Genomic DNA, 20499 nt, shown 5'->3' with positions numbered 1-20499 from the left:
TGCATTTACACAAAGGGTTATCGTGACAAGATCCACGACCAAGATTCAAAATAATTATTTCTATAACTCTTTTAGGAGTAAAACATACTAAGTGAGAACAAGCTGGTTATTTATTGAATCAGCAGCCATTTAAATGTGTTCTGGTCACTTTTTAAATTCATTTTTCAGGATATGGGCTTTGCTGGTATTCACTGATCATCCCTTTTGGCTCCTGAGAAAGTAGTAGTATTAAAGATGCAGATTCTAGGATTAGACTGTATTTTAAATGAGTTATTTGTCAACTTCAATAAGATCTGTAATTTCCTACCATCATATTATTTTGTATTTTTTTGTTAATTTTTAACAGGAGTATTTGACCTTCTATTAAGAAGTCAGTAAAAAAGTTAAGCTTCACAAAATAAAAATAAGCTTTTTTGGAAATAAAGGGTTAATTTTGATCTATTTTAAAATTTTGGGTCCAATTATGGGAGGGGATAATAAATGGAAAATAAATTCTATTTAGCCAGCAGACAGAGAGCGTATAATGTACCTGAGTTATTATGCATGGTGGACAGAAGTCACAGAAATAGCTTGTGCAAACACAGTCGTTTACAGTTTGTATTAGTTAACATTATGCTTTAATCTTTGTTCCTAAAAATGGATCAGCACATAAAGAACTTAGTTACAGGTTTTCCATTGAAAAAATGTTCACTCTCATTTAAATAAGTTCATTTTTTGCTTGCATAAAAATCTTTTGTCAATTCAAATAACAGGATAAATATATCAGAACTTTAAATGCTGATGTCCTTATAAAGTTAAAACTCAGCAGAAAAACAACATGGTAATAGTTCTAAGCCTTCCTCTAATTGACAGAAATTAACTTCAGCCTGCTTTTTTCTGCTACATGCATTTTCTTTTGCTGAAGAGCAAGCTAATCAGCAGAACAAGCTATCAAATCACACTTTAATTGGTCCACAATGATGTTAGGTGATGAGAAGATGCAGGCAAACTGAAACGCCTGTGATAACTGCCTTTGCATTTGAGGCATGTGGTGAGATAATGAGTTAAGATAAACTCTCAGATCACAAAGTCTCACTGTACTAATGAAGTAAATAATGAACTGAAACAAGTGACCATAATTAATAATAATATGCTGGACCACTTCTAAGGAGGGAAGGAAGATTAATTACAAAGCGTGCAGAACTGACTGATTTTAGCCACTCAAATCAGTATCATTGACTGACTCCAATGGTAAAAACATGAAAGTGAGGAATAAGTAAAGGCTATTTGGCCCATTGAGTTAACACGCAAGTTAGTCTTTTGTAAACTCTAACCCATTTTACCTCTGGGGAAAACATTTGATGTATATATTTTCTGCTCTCAAAGTTGAATAAACCTGGCCTCCAGGACATGCAAACATCCTTGCATGTTTTTATTTATTCATCCACAGGAAGTGGATATCCAAGGCCAGCAGTTATCCCAAATTCCCCTTGAATTGCATAACTCACTAGGCATTTCGGAGGGCAGTGAAGAATCAACCACATCTCCACATTTCAACCTTGATTTTATTCTCAAGCTCCTGCTTGAAATTTGGGTGGGATAACTCCAGAGAATGGTTCAAATTTTCGACAGCGAAGATCATTATTGCCTCACTGACTGACTCAATCTTTTTAGGACTCCCATGAAATGCCAAATGCAGAGAGCCAATATCAAGAAGGATTTAGGCTTACACTTTCTGGCAGAGTTAATCACCCCCTGTTCTAGATGATGCAATTCAATTTTCTAGGCCCCAGATCCCTTGTCTAGAAAATACTTAGAAGATAATTTTTGCCTGATTTTTTTTTTCAGGCAATCACTTGTGAAGAGGATGACTTGCTTGGACTCCAGTTTTGTGGCTTCTGATGTGGGTAATGAGGAAAATGTGAGACTAGAAGACTCTTCTACAGATGGGTAAGGAGGTGCTCAACCAGTCAGTTGGATGAGCAGATTGTGAGGTGGTGCACTCATTGTGTTGCACTCATTGGTTTCAAGGTATTCTCAGTCCTAGGTTCCCAGCGCCATCCCACATGTTCCTTCTCCACTTTTAGTAGCCAGGGAGTCAGTGAGTATGCTGCATTTTCTCAAGGAGACTTTAAGAACATCCTTCAAGTATTTCTTCTGTCCACCTAGTAATCTCCTCCTGCACAAAGCTCATCGCAGAATATCTGTCTTCCGAGTCTGGTGTTAGGCATGTGAATGATGTGATCTGATCAACGAACCAAATGGTTATAATCAGGGCCTCAGTGTTGGGGTTATTGGCCTGTGAGAGGATACTGATGTTAGTTTACTTAACCTGCCACTCAATTTGCAGGATGTTGAGAAGACAGCATGCTAATATTCTTCCAGTGCCTTAAGGTGTCGGCTATACGTAGTCCAAACCTCAGAGGTACAAAGGAGAATGGGAATCATTGTTGCTTGGTGAACCTGATCCCAAAACACCCATCTCTCCAAATGGTTAAAGGCTGTGGTCCTGTGCTGAAAGTGATGACGACTTTTATCATCGGTGTCTGCTTTTGCAGAAATGGCTCCTCAGAAATGAAAAGTGGTCCACATTTTCTAAGATCATTCCATAAAACTTGATTGTCAGAGGGCAGTGCTGTGCGATGTCAGGTACGGTGAGTTAGGCCTGGCATACCAGCCTGATGAATGACACAAGTGAGTTTTACAATGGTTTAGAGGGGGGCCTGGTGTTCTCTTAATTTAGCAACTGGCACCACAATGTACAGCCTCCAAACGTAGGTACGTCCAAGAAGCATCTTTATATCTTATCTTCTTATATTAAAACATTACATATTGAAGCCATTTAGCCCATCAGGTCGTGTCATATCCCAACAAACAATCCCATTTGTCCCATTCCTCGTCTCCTGTATTTTCCTCAATCCTGCAAATTTTTTCCTTCTTGCATTGGCCATCAGCTCCACTTTGATTCGTTCTGCTATTAACCTACTCCTAGGGATAATTTACAGTAGCCAGTTAACCTGCTAGGGATGTGGAATGAAACCAGAGCACCTCAGAGGAAACTATGTGAACATGGAAAGAACATGAAAACTTCGCTCAAACAGTTTCTTTAGTGTTGAGGATGAACATTTTTTCATGTAAGGAAAGGGGTCTTGATCTCACAGACTTTGGTAGGGTAGGTGCTGGAAGTGCTGAGTGAGAGCATCTCAACATACATGCAAAAATGCAGTTACTGTGGAATTTCAGGCTGCCTGATATTTAATCATTGCATTGCCAGATAAGTTCCCAACTCAGTGCATCACTGAAAATGGCAAGACTTTAACCTCTTTTATTCTTCAAGTGGACATTTATTTAATGCTATATTAGTCGTACATGGCAATCTTTGATAGGTTCGAGGGAAATTATCTGCTGATTATGCACATAGATTTATTCACACCATGTTGCAGATGTGACGTATGTTATCCTTTTAATCTGAAGCTAAAATATAAAATAATAAACATTAACGCTTTCCTTGTCCTACCTACACCACCCAAGAATAAAAACAGAAAATGCTGGTCTGGCAGCATCTGTGGAAAGAGAAACAGAGTTAACCTTGCTCTTCATCTGACAGGTCTTTGACTTGACACCTTTAAATTCTGTTTCTCTTTCCACAGATGCTGCCTAACCTGCTGAGCGTTTCCAGCATTTTCTGTTTTTATTTCATGTTTCCAACATCAGCAGTTTTTTTTGATTTTCATATTCTACCCAAGGGCTTGTGATCACACTATGTGGACAATGACCAAGAAACACTTATGTTTTTGCAACTTGCAGGCAGTTTGAAAATCTGGGCTTTGGATTTTCACATGGATTTTCTTGACAATTTTGCCGGCAAAAAAAGTACTGCTAGTGTGCTTTCTTTGAGATTTAACATCATTACTTTTAAACTACAGATCTTAGGGAGGACTCCTATCTAAGCTCAACCCCAACTTTTGATGAGATGGCATTTGAAATGAGAATGAATACCATTTAGTTGCACCAAGTACAGGTTTCATGGCTCTACACCATGTGGACGTACATCGCTGCCCATCTGCAATGTTACTTGCATGTTCAGCTCTGCATTAGCTAGCAGCTCCATATCATCTTGAGAATATGAAATCAATAACTTCTTATTTTTTTATTATTGCTCATGCATGTAATTTGGGTGTTGTACATAAAACCAAATTTAAAAGTCCAGCCTCAACTGGTAGTGGATTGCCTTCTTAAGCTACTGCAGTTCATGTTGTGAAGATATTCCCAAAGTGTTGTTCAATAGGGAGTTCCAGGATGATTAAGCAAAGAAGATAAATTTCCAGATCAGAATAGTATGGGACTTGGAGGGGAAGCTGCAGGGGAATATCTTCCTATGCAATTGTAGTCCTTGCGAGTGACTTGGCAGGTTCTGTCAAAGAAATTTTGGTGAGCAGCATGTGTGGCTACTATACAATGGAGCGGCAGTAGCATGCTGGTGGTGAAGAGAATTAATGTGGTGGTGAATGGGTTGTGTTGTCCTGGATGATATTGAGCTTCTTGAGATTGCTGGAGCTGAACTAGATCAGCAAGTTGAGAGTATTTGATTGCACTTCTCAAGTTTAGCTATGAGAGAAGATTGCATAGGCTGGGGTAAGAGGACACTGACAGGGGACTTAACTGATGTGTGTAAAATTATAAGGGCATAGATAGAGTAAATAGGAAGAATCTGTTTCCATTAGCAGTGGTATCAAATACCATGGTTCATAGTTTTAAAGTAATTAGTAAGATATTTTCTTGTCCAATCTAATCTCCTAAGGGTGGTAAATCATCTGGAATTTACTGCTTAAAATGGTAGTGTAGGCAAACTGCCTGGATATGTTCCATAAGAATCATGACCAGTGGGGGACTGGACATAGGACTAGAAGGTGGTAGCAGATCAGGTTCTTTCTCAACCAGTACAGACATAATAGGCCAAATAGCCTCCTTCTGTGTCATAAATTGCTGATAATTCTTTATGTCTTCTAGAGCGTGGAACTACTTTTGATACTAAGGATGTGGTCTTACTTATTGCAGAATTCACATCCTCTGGCCTGCTTTAGTAGCCACAGTATTTATGTGGCAGGTCCAGTTAAGTTTTCAGTCAATGGTTATCCCCAGGCTGTCAATGAAGGATTTGGTGACATTACTGTATTTTTACATCCATGGGAGTTGGGACTTCTGAGGCGCAAATGTTACTTGCCAAACCTGAAAGTTGATCAAATTTTATGGCAGGTGGGGGCAGGGGGAAGAATACAGGAAATCTGGCAACTCCACCATACAGAGAAGTCACCCAGGGTACTTTGTAAGTTAGGCAATGGAGATGCATTGTGGAGAAAACGGCATCAGATATTACGATTTTTATATGATCAAAAGGAGCATTCACGTTAAGTAGAAAGAAAAATCTAGCTCAAATCCAGGCAGAGGATATTTACTAGAATAGTTCTCGGGATAAGGGATTTCAGCTATGATGTTAAACTGGAGAAGCTGAAATCGTTTGTCTTGATGCAAAGGAGGCTGAGGGGAAATTCGAAAGAGATGGATAAGATTATGACAAGTTTACATAAGGTTGACAAAGAACTGTTCTCATTTACTGACAGTGCAAGGACAAGGTGACAGAAGTTTATGGGTTTGAATAAGAGGTATGGAAGGACGCAACTTTTTGTTTAAAAATATAGTGACCTGTAACACATTGCCTATATGGGTGGTGGAAGAGGAGATGATTACTGATTTCTAGAAGAAGTCAGATCTCCTCGAGGGAAATAAACTTGCAGGGCTGACTGGATTGGACTAGAGAGATGTGTGGACTAATTGGACAAACAACCTGTGTTGCAATACCTATATAATCATGTTAGAACTTAGGCACATATCAAATAGAAATGCATATTACTTTTCTTTCCAAGAGTTAAATCCATGCAACCACTGATTACACATTTCCTTATTGTATGGCCACATTTAACCCAGATGTACTTTTTTTAAAAATCTTGTCACTTTAACTAATACAAGCTAAATCTTACAGTCACATTTCTTATCACAGAATCTAGGCTGCCCACATAACAAAAAGATGACATAAGAATATTAACTAAGTTTTGAGTGTATGCTTTTAGATTGCTGCTACTTTAAAATACAAACTTGTCTCAACCCAGGATATATTACATACTATTCATTATAAATAAACAACATAATTTTTAAATGCTCAAAGAAAATATAATTGCATCTCTCTCTTTGATTTCTTATTCAGACAAAATCCATAGGTCTTTTTCATTTACTTATCAATGTCATTGTAATGCCATAATGAAGTTGACTTGGTAAAATTGGCTTGGCAATAGGAGACAGAGGGTGATGGTTGAGAGTTGTTTTTATGATTGGATGCTTGTGAGTCATGGTGTCCCACAAGGATCAGTGCTGGGACCCTTGTTATTTGCAAAATATGTGAGTGTAGATATGGGAGGCATGATCAGTGAGTTCACAGATGATACAAAGATTGGCAGAGTTGTTGATAGTGTAGTCTTATTCTGCACAGAGATCTTGATGCGTTGGTGAAATGGGTTGAAAAATTGCAGAGAGAGTTTAATCTGAACAGATGTGAGGTGATGTATTTTGGGAGCACTTCTGAGGCCAAGGCATACACCATGAATGGTACGGTCTTGTTGAGTACTGAGGAACAGAGGGACTATGGAATACAAGTCCATAGATCCTTGAAGGTGGCAATACAGGTAGATAATGTGATTAGGAAGGCATATGGGGTATTGGCCTTTATTAGTCAGGGAACTGAATACAGAAGCAGAGAGGTTATGCTCCAACTTTACAAAACCTTGGTCAGACCTCATTTGAGTACTGAATGCAGTTCTGGTCACTGAGGTTTAGGAAGGATGTGATAATAATGAAGAGGGTGCAGAGGATATTTATTAGGATGTTGGCTGGGATGAAGCAGTTCAGTTAGGAGGAGAGACTGGTGAAGCTGGGTCAGTTTTCCTTGGAGCAGAGGAGGTTAAAAGGGGACATGATTAAGGTATATAAAGTTATGCAGGATATAGATAAGGTATGACTGCAGGAAACTTTTCCCCACATCAGATGTAGATAAAACTGGAGGACATAGGTTTAGGTTAAGGGGGAAGAGATTTAGAGGGGATCTGAAGGAGGACCTTCTTCACTCAGAGAATGCTAAGTACCTAGAATGCATTAGTTGCAATACTTTTCTTGAACTACAAGCAGCCTATGTGAGATGCTCTCAGAGATTTCAAGAATCAAATCTAGATAATGAAGAATCATCCAAATGATGCTATGCAAGTTGGAAGGTAATTTGGAAGTGAAGGTTTCTCTTGGTATTTCTTCTCTTGATCATTATTAGTGGTAGAGACCATAAAGCAACTGAATATAGCTTTGATCAGCTGCTGTAATGGAACAAGTAGATGCGGCAATGTGCTGGTAATAGAGGAGTGGATAGTAGGATTGAGGCCAATCAAGCAAACTACTTTATCCAAGATAGAATTTACTTTCTTTAATATTATTATAACACAAACATTCAGGAGAATGAAGAAGACATATCCCAGTCTTTAAAATGTAAACAGACTCTATTCCAAGCTCATGGGAAGTGGTTACCAGGTGGACAGAAGATTCTAGGATGTCCTCAAAGCCTACTTGAAAAATAATGCAACATTCTCACTGACTCATACGAATCCATGGGCTATGACTACATAAAGTGGAAAAGCAGCATTTGCAATGGAACAGAGAATCTGGAGTCTATACATAAAGAATCCAGAAAGCCTGCATAGGCAGCATACAGAGCACACTATTCGAGAAACTTCCTGCCCTATCTGAGGAAGAGGGCGATGTTCTCAGATTGCACCCAGAACCCACGAAATTAGTGTGGAAGCAAATCACCCTTGATCCTGAGGAACTGCTGAAGAAATCTTGTAAATGGTGAAAATGTGGGGCTTTCTTGCTCAAGATGGCCACTACTGAGCACTAATACTGCATGAATGTTGTCTGCCACTTGTCTGCCCAAATTTGAAAATGGGTCCGATATCCAAAATCCTCAGAACTGAGAACACGCAGGACTTTGAACTTTCCTGGATTTTGGATAATGTTCAAGTAAAAGTTTTCTTTCTCCTTACCAAACATTCTTCCTATTATCCACTTCCAAAGGGAGTTTGGTGCTTTGGGCCTGTTTGGCTCCCCTCAAGAACATTGGAGCTGAACCAGCAAACCATTGTAAACTAAGCAGCAAAGCTGGAGAGCCTGCAGCCAGCTGAACTTCCAGAAATATCCAGTTTTTGGACAGCTGGATTTTACATATCAGACTTGTACTGATGTCAAAGGCCTACATTATCATGGGAGTTGTAAATGGACTTAAGCAATTGGAATTGTCAATGAAATAGATGTAACCCTGTTCTTATGGTGAAGGGAAGGTCACGGCTGAAGAACAAGAAGACAGACATGTCCTCGTGAAACTCCTGTAGTAATATCTGAAAATGCCTGACCAATATAAATGAAAAACAGGTAGACTGTAAAACTGGCTGCCAATTCACTCTTGTGCACTATCAACAAAGATGTATTTCACTCCTTAAAATAGATGACTTTAGATTTTAAATTTAGCACTTCAAATTTTGTGAAATTTTTTTAGCTGAGCTTTGTAGGCATTGTTACAGCAATGCAAGATTCTGTTTTTTTTAAATTCTGCATCACTTCCCAGTTCATTCCAAGAATGTAAATTTGGAAATTGCTAGTAAGGCATCCTGCCAGCATTGATATCCTTCCACAAAAAAAATTGCAGAAGAGAGTCTAATTTAAGCTATGGCAATTTAAGATAGGGATCATTGCTGATTCTAAATTTTTATGTGCCGTTTAAAAAGGTCTAAGCATTGAAACATTTTCTACTGTATTGTATTATTTCACCCTGTAAGGTTTGGATATTTTTTTTATCTATTTTTGAGAAAACAACAATGACTCTACAAATACTTAATAAACTCATCAGTGTACTACGATCAATTTATTTTGTCCAGTTGCTGACTAGATTCCATCTTCCTGTCACAAGCTATTTAGCTGTTCCAATAACCAAATTCAGGTAGTTACAAATAGGTGGCTATGTGAAGTAATTTGCAGATAGGGAAAAGTTTATTGGGAATAGAGGGCCAACAAAAATACATCCAAACTGGTGATGACTGAAGCAGCATTATTTTGTATTTTCAATCAATGTCTCTAAAAGCTTGCTCTCTCAAGCTGAGAAGGAAAGCAAGCTGCGAGGTGCTGCATAAGATCTGCTTGAGAGAAAAGCAGAATTAGTATTCTAGAATAATATTGAAAAAGAACAATTTGCTCCTAACTCTGAGGCAATAAATTATATAACTTTATAAACTTTCTATTTAATCAAATTGGAACATTTCACATAGGAACTATTTACAATTCACATTTTTGTTTCTGTTATACTATTCCGCATTAAACTAAAAGAAAAACTGATTAAGCAGTTTCAGGTTTTCTTAAAACCACAAGTCATTGCTAAATCAAGTATATATGTATTTGCAGTAAACTATACATACTGGAATAGCACCATCTAAATAATTATTGAATTTTCAACATTTAAATAATGCATAAATCAACAATTTGTTCGACTTACATTGTAAAAAAAAATGCATTTCTGTGAAAAATTATCTTTACAACTAGAACTCAGATAATGGTCATGAATGTTCCACAATTCCACAAGTACAAAATTCTTATTCTAAGATCACATCCTTTTTTTATATATAAAGAATAGGTCTTTAGGCAACTTTATCCTTTTTGATTGACCACACTAAAACCCCAATTTCACCCTGAGCACTGGGAGAGAGATTTGTGGAACTAAAGAAAAGCATTTACCTACTGGGAGATAAAAGGGCAAAAAAAACCATCAGAAACCAAATCAATGCAGACCATTTTCTCACACTTCCTTGCAACTTATTCCGCACTAACATTGACAATAGACTGGAAGCAGGCTGCCTGCCTACCCTTTCAGCTGAGGGATACTGTGTGGCACAGAGATGAACACAGTAGAAAAACAGACAGCTTTTCCTGTCTGTATACCCATGAATGCACAGAAGTGCATTCATTTGTGGCCTAATAATTTATTTTCTTATCATAGTGATTAGAAGCTGAGTGTTCCCTGGAAAATCTCAAACACATTCTATTGTAAAAACACACAGCATACTGTATACTTATGCAGTAGTCATGGGATGTTCATTTAAATCCAGACATGAAGCATAATACAATCTGCATTTATTCAATTGTATTAACAAAATTGTCTGAATACACTTTTCAGAAGAATAAGGAACATGGGCACTGAAGAATGGATATCAAAAGAAGAAGATTAGGAGGGTAACATAAGAAGTGAGCTGCAAGATGGTTCTGAAAACATGGTGGTTTAACTTCCAAGAGCATTTAAGAGAAAATGGCAGTATATTAGAACCAAAAGCGCTTAAACTTCAGTAAAACATGTTGTTGAATTTGCAAAATCTTAATTTCACAATCGCTTTAAAAGTCAAAAATAGCATGGAGCACAATTGTAAACTTTATCCTTCCAAATAAACAAAAAACTGATTAACATCTTTAGTTGCATTATGCTGAGGTGAAGAATCAATATGTATCATTATTGGTTGGAGCAGTAGGAAGTGATAAGTGGGCCACACACAGAATTTGAGGACTACTGATTTTTCCCGTTTTATATTTCCTATTAAATGTGCAAAATAAGATTATTGACTATATTTTCATTTATAAATGCACAAAGTCAGTCTTGAGTTCCATCTCCAACTGATTTGTGGTAGAATGGTTTTAAGTCTGACAATTACTACTTGTGTAACACACAGTATTTATCTCTATCTAAACAAACTAGATTGATAGCCAACATTTTTTTGCTTAATTTTTCTTAAAGTAATTAACCTGGACTTTTCAAAACCAAGTGTTTAAGACCTTGTGAATATTCAATTCTATTTTTTCATATACCCCTGCCATACTTTGACTTGTGCTTATTAATAGAGTATGACTGATACATTGAAGGTCAAGGAGGTAGCTAGGCAAACAGTACCCCACAACTATAGAACAAATTCTTTGCCTCAGAACAAGTAGGCAAATGCTCATCAAGCAGCAGGTCGACTACTAAGTTCAGTATGTGAATACCATGACTTCCCACTCTACAACTTCAATCTATAAGAAAATAAGCACAAGATTCTCAAGAGGTAATCTCAGTAGATTTTGTTTTTGTATGCATACTGTTTTCTTACTCAAACGTAGATATTACTGGTTTTCACTCATGGCAGAACTACAGTGAAACTGGTAGCCAAGATACACCACCAAGTATTATTTATTATGTTTACTCAAGAAGTGTTCCAGACCACCTAGCATGAACTGAACACAGAACTTGCCCATTTCTTTCTTTAAGATATAATATTGACAGGTATACTTTAGGAATCATTAGGGAAAAACATGTTTACTGAGGCAACAAAAGACAAGTTGTACCTTGGCTAAAGGTCAAAGAAGACCTCATTCCCTCCTCAGCAAATGGTCAGGAAGCACATTTGTCTGTATTTCCTGTCATAACAGGAAGGGTATAACTTCTTCCCTATACAATAGCTTCAGTTCTGCTTCCCACCTCTTACACTCCCTTAGGGCTTCCCAATAGGAGTTACAGCATTAGGAGTAAATGTATTCTGCTACTTTCTAGTCGGAGCTATATACTTATGTTGTTACATGTTGTGTTTTGGTGTCCCAAAGCTATCCTTGGGTAAAACTCAAACAGATCCCCCACATAGAAAATCATGAAGCTGGCTAAAACTCCATTAGAAAGGACATTAAGATGGTTTACACCCAGAATAAAATGCTAAAATGGAATCTATACAGTTCCTGATAAGACTAGGCTCAAGTGAACACAGCTTCCGACATTACTGCAGTAACCCGAGAAGGGCATCAGCCTTTAAAGGCACACTCCCATGGACACCATTCAGCAGCAACACACTCAATAGATACCTTAAAGAGAGGGGTAAAAAGCCTGTACATATAGCAAAATAAGGTTAGCATTCTCACCAGTGATATAAATGCCAGAAGGGAGACTCCATGCTGAGACACCTGCTTCCTTGAACATTGAGGGAGTGGAAATCTTCCTGGTGAAGGTCTGGGTTATAAAGGGGGACTTTTATGACCACGTGAGTGAAGTCAATGGCTGCCTGCACACATAGAAAACTAGCACCATCGGCAAATTCCAGTGCCACATCGTCATCATTGAAATCAAATTACATTCACACATCTCTGCATGACCTCTCAGATGTTGCCACGAGTGGCAAATTGTGAGACATTGTAAAGATCTGCTATGTGCAATAGGGGAAGACTCAACAGCAAAAAAAATTCAGAGTCAAGGTAACCTTGAACTGCATGGAGAGAACAGTCCATGCCAAAAGTCTTCCAACAGCATTTCAAATACCTGAGTTACAATAACCTGTGAAAACTGAGCCTGCAAAGTGATTGTTCAATATAGTGTTCAAGGTAAGGTCTGGCACTTCTGAAGACTCTGTGGGAACAGGCTTTTTACTCATGACCATCTTTACTTCCTATACAAAGGCTCACAAGCTTCGGTGACCAGTCACTGTCAATACCAACACCTCCAGTAATGGATTGTTGCCAATGGTGTTGCCTCCGAGGCATCGACTGAAATGGGTATAAAAACAGTTAACTGCCAGACAAAGCTCTCCCTGTTAGCCTGAGCACACCCTGTGAACTTTGGAAGGTATTTGATCTGCTAAATCTGCTCACCCAAGTCTCCTGTTGTCAGCAGAGGGGGCCTATAAACAGCCATAAATGCAATAAAGTAGCACAATGTACCCCAAGTTGTATGGTGAAACCTGTGCTGTGAAAGCTCGTTTTTGTTGGTAGGGGAAGAAATGTGCAGTGCATGACGACTGATGTCAATAGGCGAGCGTCTGATGCCAGAAAAACATCAGACAAGCAAGTGCCTGGTCCGGTTTCCTGATAGGCTTGATTTCATCTGGAAATGATCCCTCCTGAGATCTAACCCAGATTAAGTTGCATTTATGCACAATTTGCCAACAAAATACAGGAGCTAATCGATCCAGTTTCGAGACTTTAATATTTTATGAAACATTTTAGAGAACAAGAGCCTAGAAATTCATCTGTGCCTACTTGCTGACATTTTCTGGTGAGGGTAGTACAGCCATCTATATGAGCTGGTACGTGGGTTTTCAAGATCACAGGTAAACCCTACAGTAGCAAAACAAGCTCAAGAACCCCAACCCACAGAGGCACCCTCTATTCAACACCTCCTGTAGAAATAAAATTCATGCAGCCAGCCGTTCCACGAGGTAACCAGCATTGCTCACAAACTCAACTTCAGCATCAGGGGCACCTTCACTCTCAGAAACCTTGTAGGCTGACTTGGCTGACGTAAGCCATATATGGCACTTTGCTGTTAACGACTACAATGCTGGGATCCAGAATGTTTAAACTGAAAAGGTGGGGAACCTCCCACTTTCTATAAATGGGAATTTTGCTTTCACCCTTGAAAGCCACACTTGGCAGGGCTCCTAAAAGTGCCAGCATGGAGATTCATTGAGTCTGAGAGCCAGAGTTGGACAACACAGAAATGGGCCCTACAGCCCATCATGTCCATGTTGATGTTGTTGCCCATCTGCACCAATCCCATTTGCCTACATTAGGTCCATATCCTCTATGCCTTGCCCATTCAAATGCTTGTCTAAATGTCTCTTAAACATAGCGACGGCAGGTATTCATAGTGAGCGCACATATCCTTCCAGACACCTGCTTGGTGACTTTCTCTCATGACAGCCCTTTCAAGCAAGTTTCTTCCTGCACACACTATTCTGCAGACGTTTTGCTCCTGTTCTGCTCCTACTTCAGGAACTCTGCCAACCCTTCCCTTCAGAGAAGCATCTCATGGAGACACTCCTGAAGAGGTCCAGCAAAAAAAAAGCGATTCCATGTTCTTCATATCAGAAATGAGTAAGAAAAACATTTGACAAAAGTAGTGGTACCAAAATTTAAATCTTTCTGCCTTCACAGCTCTTCTGGCATTTCTGGCCACAGATTTTTGAGGGCCATCTGGCTAAAACCAGCTGGGGTGTGGTAACTGGGATCCCAATATGTGTCAAAAGGTTCAGAATCAGAATTATTATCACTGACGTATTGTCATGAAATTTGTTGTTTTGTGGCAGCAGTACAATGCAAGACACAAAAATTACTATAAGTTACAAAATAAATAAACAGCACAAAAAAAAAACAAGGAATAATGAGGTAGTGCTCATGGATCATTCAGAAATCTGATGGCAGAGGAGAAGAAGTTGTCCCTGAGTCATTGAGTTTGGGTTTTCAGGCTCCTGTACCTCCTCCCTGATCGTAGTAATGAGGGCATGTCTCAGATGGTGAGGGTCCTTAATGATGGATGCTGCCTTCTTGAGGCATCTCCTCTTGAAGACGTCCTCGATGGTGAGGAGGGTTGTGGCCGTGATGGAGCTGGATGAGTCTACAACCCTCTGCAGCCTCTTGCGATCCTGTGCTCTGGAGGCTCCATTCCAGGCTATGATGCAACTAGTCAGAATGCTCTCCACTGTAAATCTATAGAAATTTTAAGAACCTTTGGCGACATACCAAATCTCCTCAAACTCCTAAGTAGAGCTGCTGGTGTGCCTTCTTCATGATTGGGTCCAGGATAGATGTTGACACCCAGGAACTTGAAGCTGCTCACCCTTTCCACCACTGACCTCTCAACGAGGACTGGCATGTGTTCTCCCGACTTCCCCTTCCTGAAGTCCATAATCAGTTCTTAGGTCTTGCTGATGTTGAGTGTGAGGTTGTTGTTGCGACACCACTCAACCAGCTGATTTATCTCACTCTTGTAAGCCTCCTCCTTGCCATCTGAGATTCTAGCAACAACAGTGGTGGCATCGTGAATTTATAGATGGTGTTTGAGCTGTGCTTAGCCACACAGTCATGAGTGCAGAGATTGTAGAGAGGTCCTGCTTAAATGTGCCTATGAGTACAGGAGAAACATGCAATCCTATAATAATGATTTGGTGCTTTAAGCATTATTAAACAATTTTTGCCTTGGAGAACAGTGCTAGTCTTATTAACAATATAGTAGAAAATGTCACCAGAATCAAATGTTAGGTGTTGCACTCAAGTTAAATGATTTATGAAACCCTCATGTCAGCATCACGGGTCAATCCACATATTTATAAAGGACTTCGCTGGTTTCAGATAGGCATCAAAATGTGAAGTCAAGCAGGCTAAAAGAAGAATTGAGAAATCTCAATTTCTACTTTAACTTTGCTTGCCTAGTATCGACCCAATTTTTCTACTGATCCTCCAGTCTTGATGAAGGGTCTTGACCCTAAATGTCGACAATCCATTTCCCTCCATAAATGCTGCCTGACCTGCTGAGTTCCTCCAGCAGTTTGTGTGTTGCTCCAGATTTCCAGCACCTGCACTCTCCCGTGTTTCTACTGATCTTACCTGATTCACTAAATTTTTCCTTTTAATTTCCAAAACTTGCAATTTTCTTCCTCTCTGCTCATATGTTAAACATCATCTTTTGCATTCTTTAAATGCAAACAAGGGTTCTGTTACAATGATAAACAGAAACTATGTCTTCTGTCAATAGAGTGCAGAACAAGGTGCCAAATGCTTAAAATGAGAGCTAGGTTGTTTAGGGGTGATGTCAGAGAGCAAAACTGCAAAGGATAATGGAGTACAACAAAACTTCCCCACAAAAACGGCTGAGGCAAGCTCACTGAAAATTTCAGAACTGTTAATAAAATGTTTGAAAGGTTACAGAATAAAGGATGGTGGATAAAGCCGAGGTACAGATCAAACATAGTCTCACTGAATGACGGAATAAGAGTCAAGGTATTTGTACCTATAATGTTAAATAAGAACGCATTTAATGTGGCTTTATTCTACATACTCTGCCATGCAACATTTCCAAGTGACTTTTCTGTCATTCAGTGGTCTGCTCGATATAAATAAAAATCCAAATGCAATTTCTACCCCATACACCTGAAAACTACTGTTTAAATTAAAGAGTAAACAGCTCCATTAAATATGGGAAAAGGGTAGCTCTCAAACAAATTCAAGCAGTTATAATGTTTTTGAAATGTAAATATTTCATGAAATCATCTGGATTTTTACTTAAATGCTTTAAGAATAATTTTCATATTAGATATCATACAATGGATGCAATTAATCTTTGCTCAGAAAAGAACTACTGTCTACTCAATTCTTCAATATCTAAAACAGGTGGGTGTGCAGTACTCCGGGAAGGTGGGTGTTCACTATTCATCCTGATATTTAGTAGAACCCGGAGACACGCAAACTGTATGCTTCCCAATTGACAGTGCACAAACCGGGGTCCTGGTGAGTTTAAAGGGAGCACCAGAACTGGGGCCCAGACATTACAAAGGGAGACTGGAAACTGGGGCCCCGATGTATTAAAAGGAAATGGGATCCCAGTGTATTGGAGGGAGATGCAACTGGAGCCCCAGTGAATTAGTGGGGATTAGCACCTGCTGAATCGGATGCCAAACCATGAGGATTTCTGAACAATCAGAAAGCCGATTATTGGAACTTTACAGTGTTAATTGGAGGGCACCAAAAGTATTGCATCACTGGAGCAATCTTGGTTGTTGTCTGTGCTGTAATGGAAGCTTGGGACGGTAATCTGAAGTTTAATAATGATATCTGATGGCCAAAGTGTGCAAAGCACTGCTTCCATCCTGGAAAGCATGAGCTCCAATTTTTGTAAGAACCCCTTTATCAAGTTGGTGCTGGGATTCTTCATGGTTATTGCCATTGAATTCAAGCATGGTACTGAGCACAACTGTTTTCTTTCTTGTGTAGCCTGCTTCAAAGTCCCCATCTACATCTCCTGGATCAGAATTTCAGTAACCCAATTGGTCCAATGCCAAATTAGCCTTTATGCTATCCATGCTCCTGCCCAAGCTCTAGGCATTATCTTGGTGTTTCACCACATGGAGATCCTGCCTTAATGCTGTCTTCTAAATTAGGTGTAATATCAGTATCGGAGTTGTGAGGAAGTGGAGGGATGGTACATCTCATCACTATCTTTTTATCTCCTCTGCTTAACCAGACAGTGTTTTTTTTTTAGGTATCTGGAAAGATAATATGTTAGAAGACAATGGAACTTGTGCTCCATGGAGGGGAATAAAATCAAAAGTCCTCACCTATATCACCCATACCTTACAAGTCTGAAAAGATTAAGGGATAAGGAGGTGAAATAAGAGGATCTGTTGATAACAAATTTGATGGCATCTGCACAGGCTAGCCCAATGAAACCACTACCATGTATATAATAATAGTGCTACCCATTCTGTCTCCTTCCATCTGACTCCCGTTACCTCTGGTTGTGTGTCATCTGGTCATGAAAGACAGATGTGTGTCTAGGAGTCATGTGGATTGTGTGGGAGATCTGGCTATCATGGTTGAAGAGTTGACAGTGCAAGCCATTAAGTAAAGGTTTGAGGCTTGCAACAATGCTAAGTATGCAAGGGTGAGATACGATACATGAATGTTAAATGTGTGCTATGATTAATGGGAGACTGCTGATAGGGGAGTGAAGGAGATATGATGAACTTGTAATATCTGTGTCTTGTGATGCAGATCTCAGGATTAGAGCATTTGAAAATGCATTTGTTCACCATTAATGCTCATGAGCAGTTGCTGAACTTCTGTAATATATACGGATATTCAGTGCTTGAATGGCAAGTGTCTGAAAGGCTTCCTGGCTCCCTGTAGATACAAGGCATCTCTTCTGTTTTCCACTTCCAACACAAAGGTGGCCAGGGCAAAAAACTCTGGAGTTTGTGCTGTCTCATGCTGTACTTTTCTGTTTCCAAGGTTAAATTAACTTGCAGAATTCCTTCAAACAATTGTTGAATAATCCACTTCTTTAAAAGTTACTGGCTAACTTTAAGCTTCATAGGTTAGGTTTAATTGATGTTCTCGCTATTCACAATATTATTCCTAGCTAAGACATCCAGTCAATCAATTGTATTTGTATTGGCTGCATGCTGAATTATGATGAGCAGGCAGCACAAAGTTGACATCAATTGCTCATGGTAACATCTGAGCCCACTTTGGATGTTAACAGATTTAGCACCCCATTAAATGTACGTGAGACATGTTTCTGTGGTCAACGTGTTTGAAAGTGTTATTCCAAAAGACTGATAATGATGCACCCTCAAGCTTTTTAAATTCATTTCTGTTGCATTTATTCCATTTTCTAAATTGGGGAAATAATTGCTGAATCTTATTTTGTAATTATATTGCAGGAAACTTACTGGAGGAAAAGTAATATAAAGAATAAAGCAACTGAGTCATCTTACATGAATATTTTAAGATAATGCTCATGTACTCTACTGCACCTATATTTTGATCTTTTAAGTCTTCTTAAAACTTCTTGGTTGTTGAAATATGTATCACCTTACACTGAATATAGCTTCAAAATCCTCCACCCTTATTGTCCACTATAAAGAACAAAGAGCAGATGACATTTCAGGGTCCTGGACTTTAAGGAAACCTATAGCAGCATCCACAATTGTGAAACAATCCAGTGTGCATATATATCAGGAAAAGTATTTAGAGTTTTCATCCAAAAGGTATTACAAAGAAAAAAAACTGAAATTTTCAATAATACTGAGTAGAAGGATGATTCCCTGTTCAGAGTATTTCAAGTGTGGTACGTTGATGTAGGTATCACATATTTTACAATAGACATTTTTCAGCTATGAAACATGAACATTTAGAAACAGAGAAAAGCTCAAATATAATCTTGAGATACGACAGGTGAACCACTATGTAAAAGGAAATAAAAACCAGGGAGAACCAAGAAAACAAGATCTTTTGCCTCTTGCGCTATTTTCAGTTATTCAAACTAATCTTGTCAGATACAGTAACTTAATCATCTAATATACAAAGGAAAAATCTGGGAACAAAGATCCATTAAGGATAGAAACCTAATCAATAAGTCTTGCAGCCCATACATACCTTGGGATTGGTAGGAATCAAGCATGCAAGTAACCATCATTAAATGCATATTTAAGCAATGTGCTGGCATTGTGGAGACAACTGAACTAAGCAAACCAATTACTAGACTCTCCATGCCATTCCCTATCCTATCCATCCATCACATTTAAAAGTGGACAGTGGCACAACAGTGTCATTGGGTCTAACTCTTCTATTTCCCTATTCAAAAATCTTGCAGGTGTACCTTAACCCCAAGGATTTTAAATAATCAAGGAGATGGCTTACTACCACCTTTTCATGGACACTTGTGGATGGTCAATTAATGCTGGTGTTGCCAGGCACACCTGCATCCTGAGAAATAAATAAGAACTTGTATTTGTATCATGTCCCAAGTGCTTCACAGATGCATTAGGACACAAAATGTGTCATCAAATGATACAAGGTCATGTTAGTGCAACAGGAATGGGTTTTACGTTCACCCTTAGAGGAGTATGGAGTTGGAGGGGAAGGGACACGTAAAGAAGGAATGTCAGAGCTTAAGGACTAGGCTGCTGAAGAAACATTATTATTGGGAAGATTAAATGCAGTAGAGTTACAGAATTCTGGAGATGAAGCAGCACAGGTAACTCACAGATTGTAAGGCTAGAGGAATTGCAAAAGGTAGCGAGTTTATGAAGGGATTTAAAAAAAACAAGGATAAAATGGTAAATGTTTGGCCACTAAATAAATCATTGGTGAGTTGTTGTTCCCTAATGTTCTAAGTTGTTAAATACAGATTCTGACTACAGTATAGAATTTGAGAGTTAGAAAACAGGCAAAGAGATAAAGTATTCAGAGGGCCTAATTAGTTGTGTAGCTAAGTTTAAACTGATCTATCAACGTACACAAAGAACATGAGGCTGCTGATTAAACAGCTATCATTGAGACAGCCGTTGATTCCTTTTGAGCAGAAATTGTGCTCAGATATAAATAGATATAGATAGAGCCGAATTTAGTTCTGAAACCAGCAGCACAAGGTATCGGGGATCAGCAGAACCCCTCTAGGTCTTCCTGTAACTGGTCATTTCCGAATGGGTACTTCCCCCTCAACCTCCATTAGCTTATCACTTGTTTCAGTTGCAAAAAACTTGACCAAGTTTTTTAGTAATGATAAATAATCACATGACAATATGCAAATATCAATATTTTATACTAAAAAGTAGAAGACCAAACACTATTTATTTTTGGTTCAGTTTTAGTGTCTTTTTTTTGAAACTATTATTGCAGTTAGCAATATTCTGACCAAGTCTTTTATCCTAAAGGGTGAAAAACTGCTTAAAGCTTTTGGATTCACCTGAAATGTATTTTTGAGGATGAGAGCTTAAAATGTTCATCTGACAAAGGAGTTAGCTAATTTAAAATACAATCATAAGCAACACATTATGGTCAACAGTAATTTGTAATTTGCATAACTATTTTCTGAAA

General features: G+C 38.7%; 1 protein-coding gene across 13 annotated transcripts in view; it reads right to left on the bottom strand.

Moving 5' to 3' along the window:
- The window catches only part of mef2cb (myocyte enhancer factor 2cb), a 191553-nt gene that overhangs the window by 76707 nt on the left and 94347 nt on the right, over nt 1–20499 (bottom strand). The window lies entirely within an intron of this gene.

Source organism: Pristis pectinata, chromosome 7 (assembly GCF_009764475.1).
Source record: "Pristis pectinata isolate sPriPec2 chromosome 7, sPriPec2.1.pri, whole genome shotgun sequence".
NCBI classification, from domain to species: domain Eukaryota; kingdom Metazoa; phylum Chordata; class Chondrichthyes; order Rhinopristiformes; family Pristidae; genus Pristis; species Pristis pectinata.
This window is presented reverse-complemented; position numbering and strand designations above follow the sequence as displayed.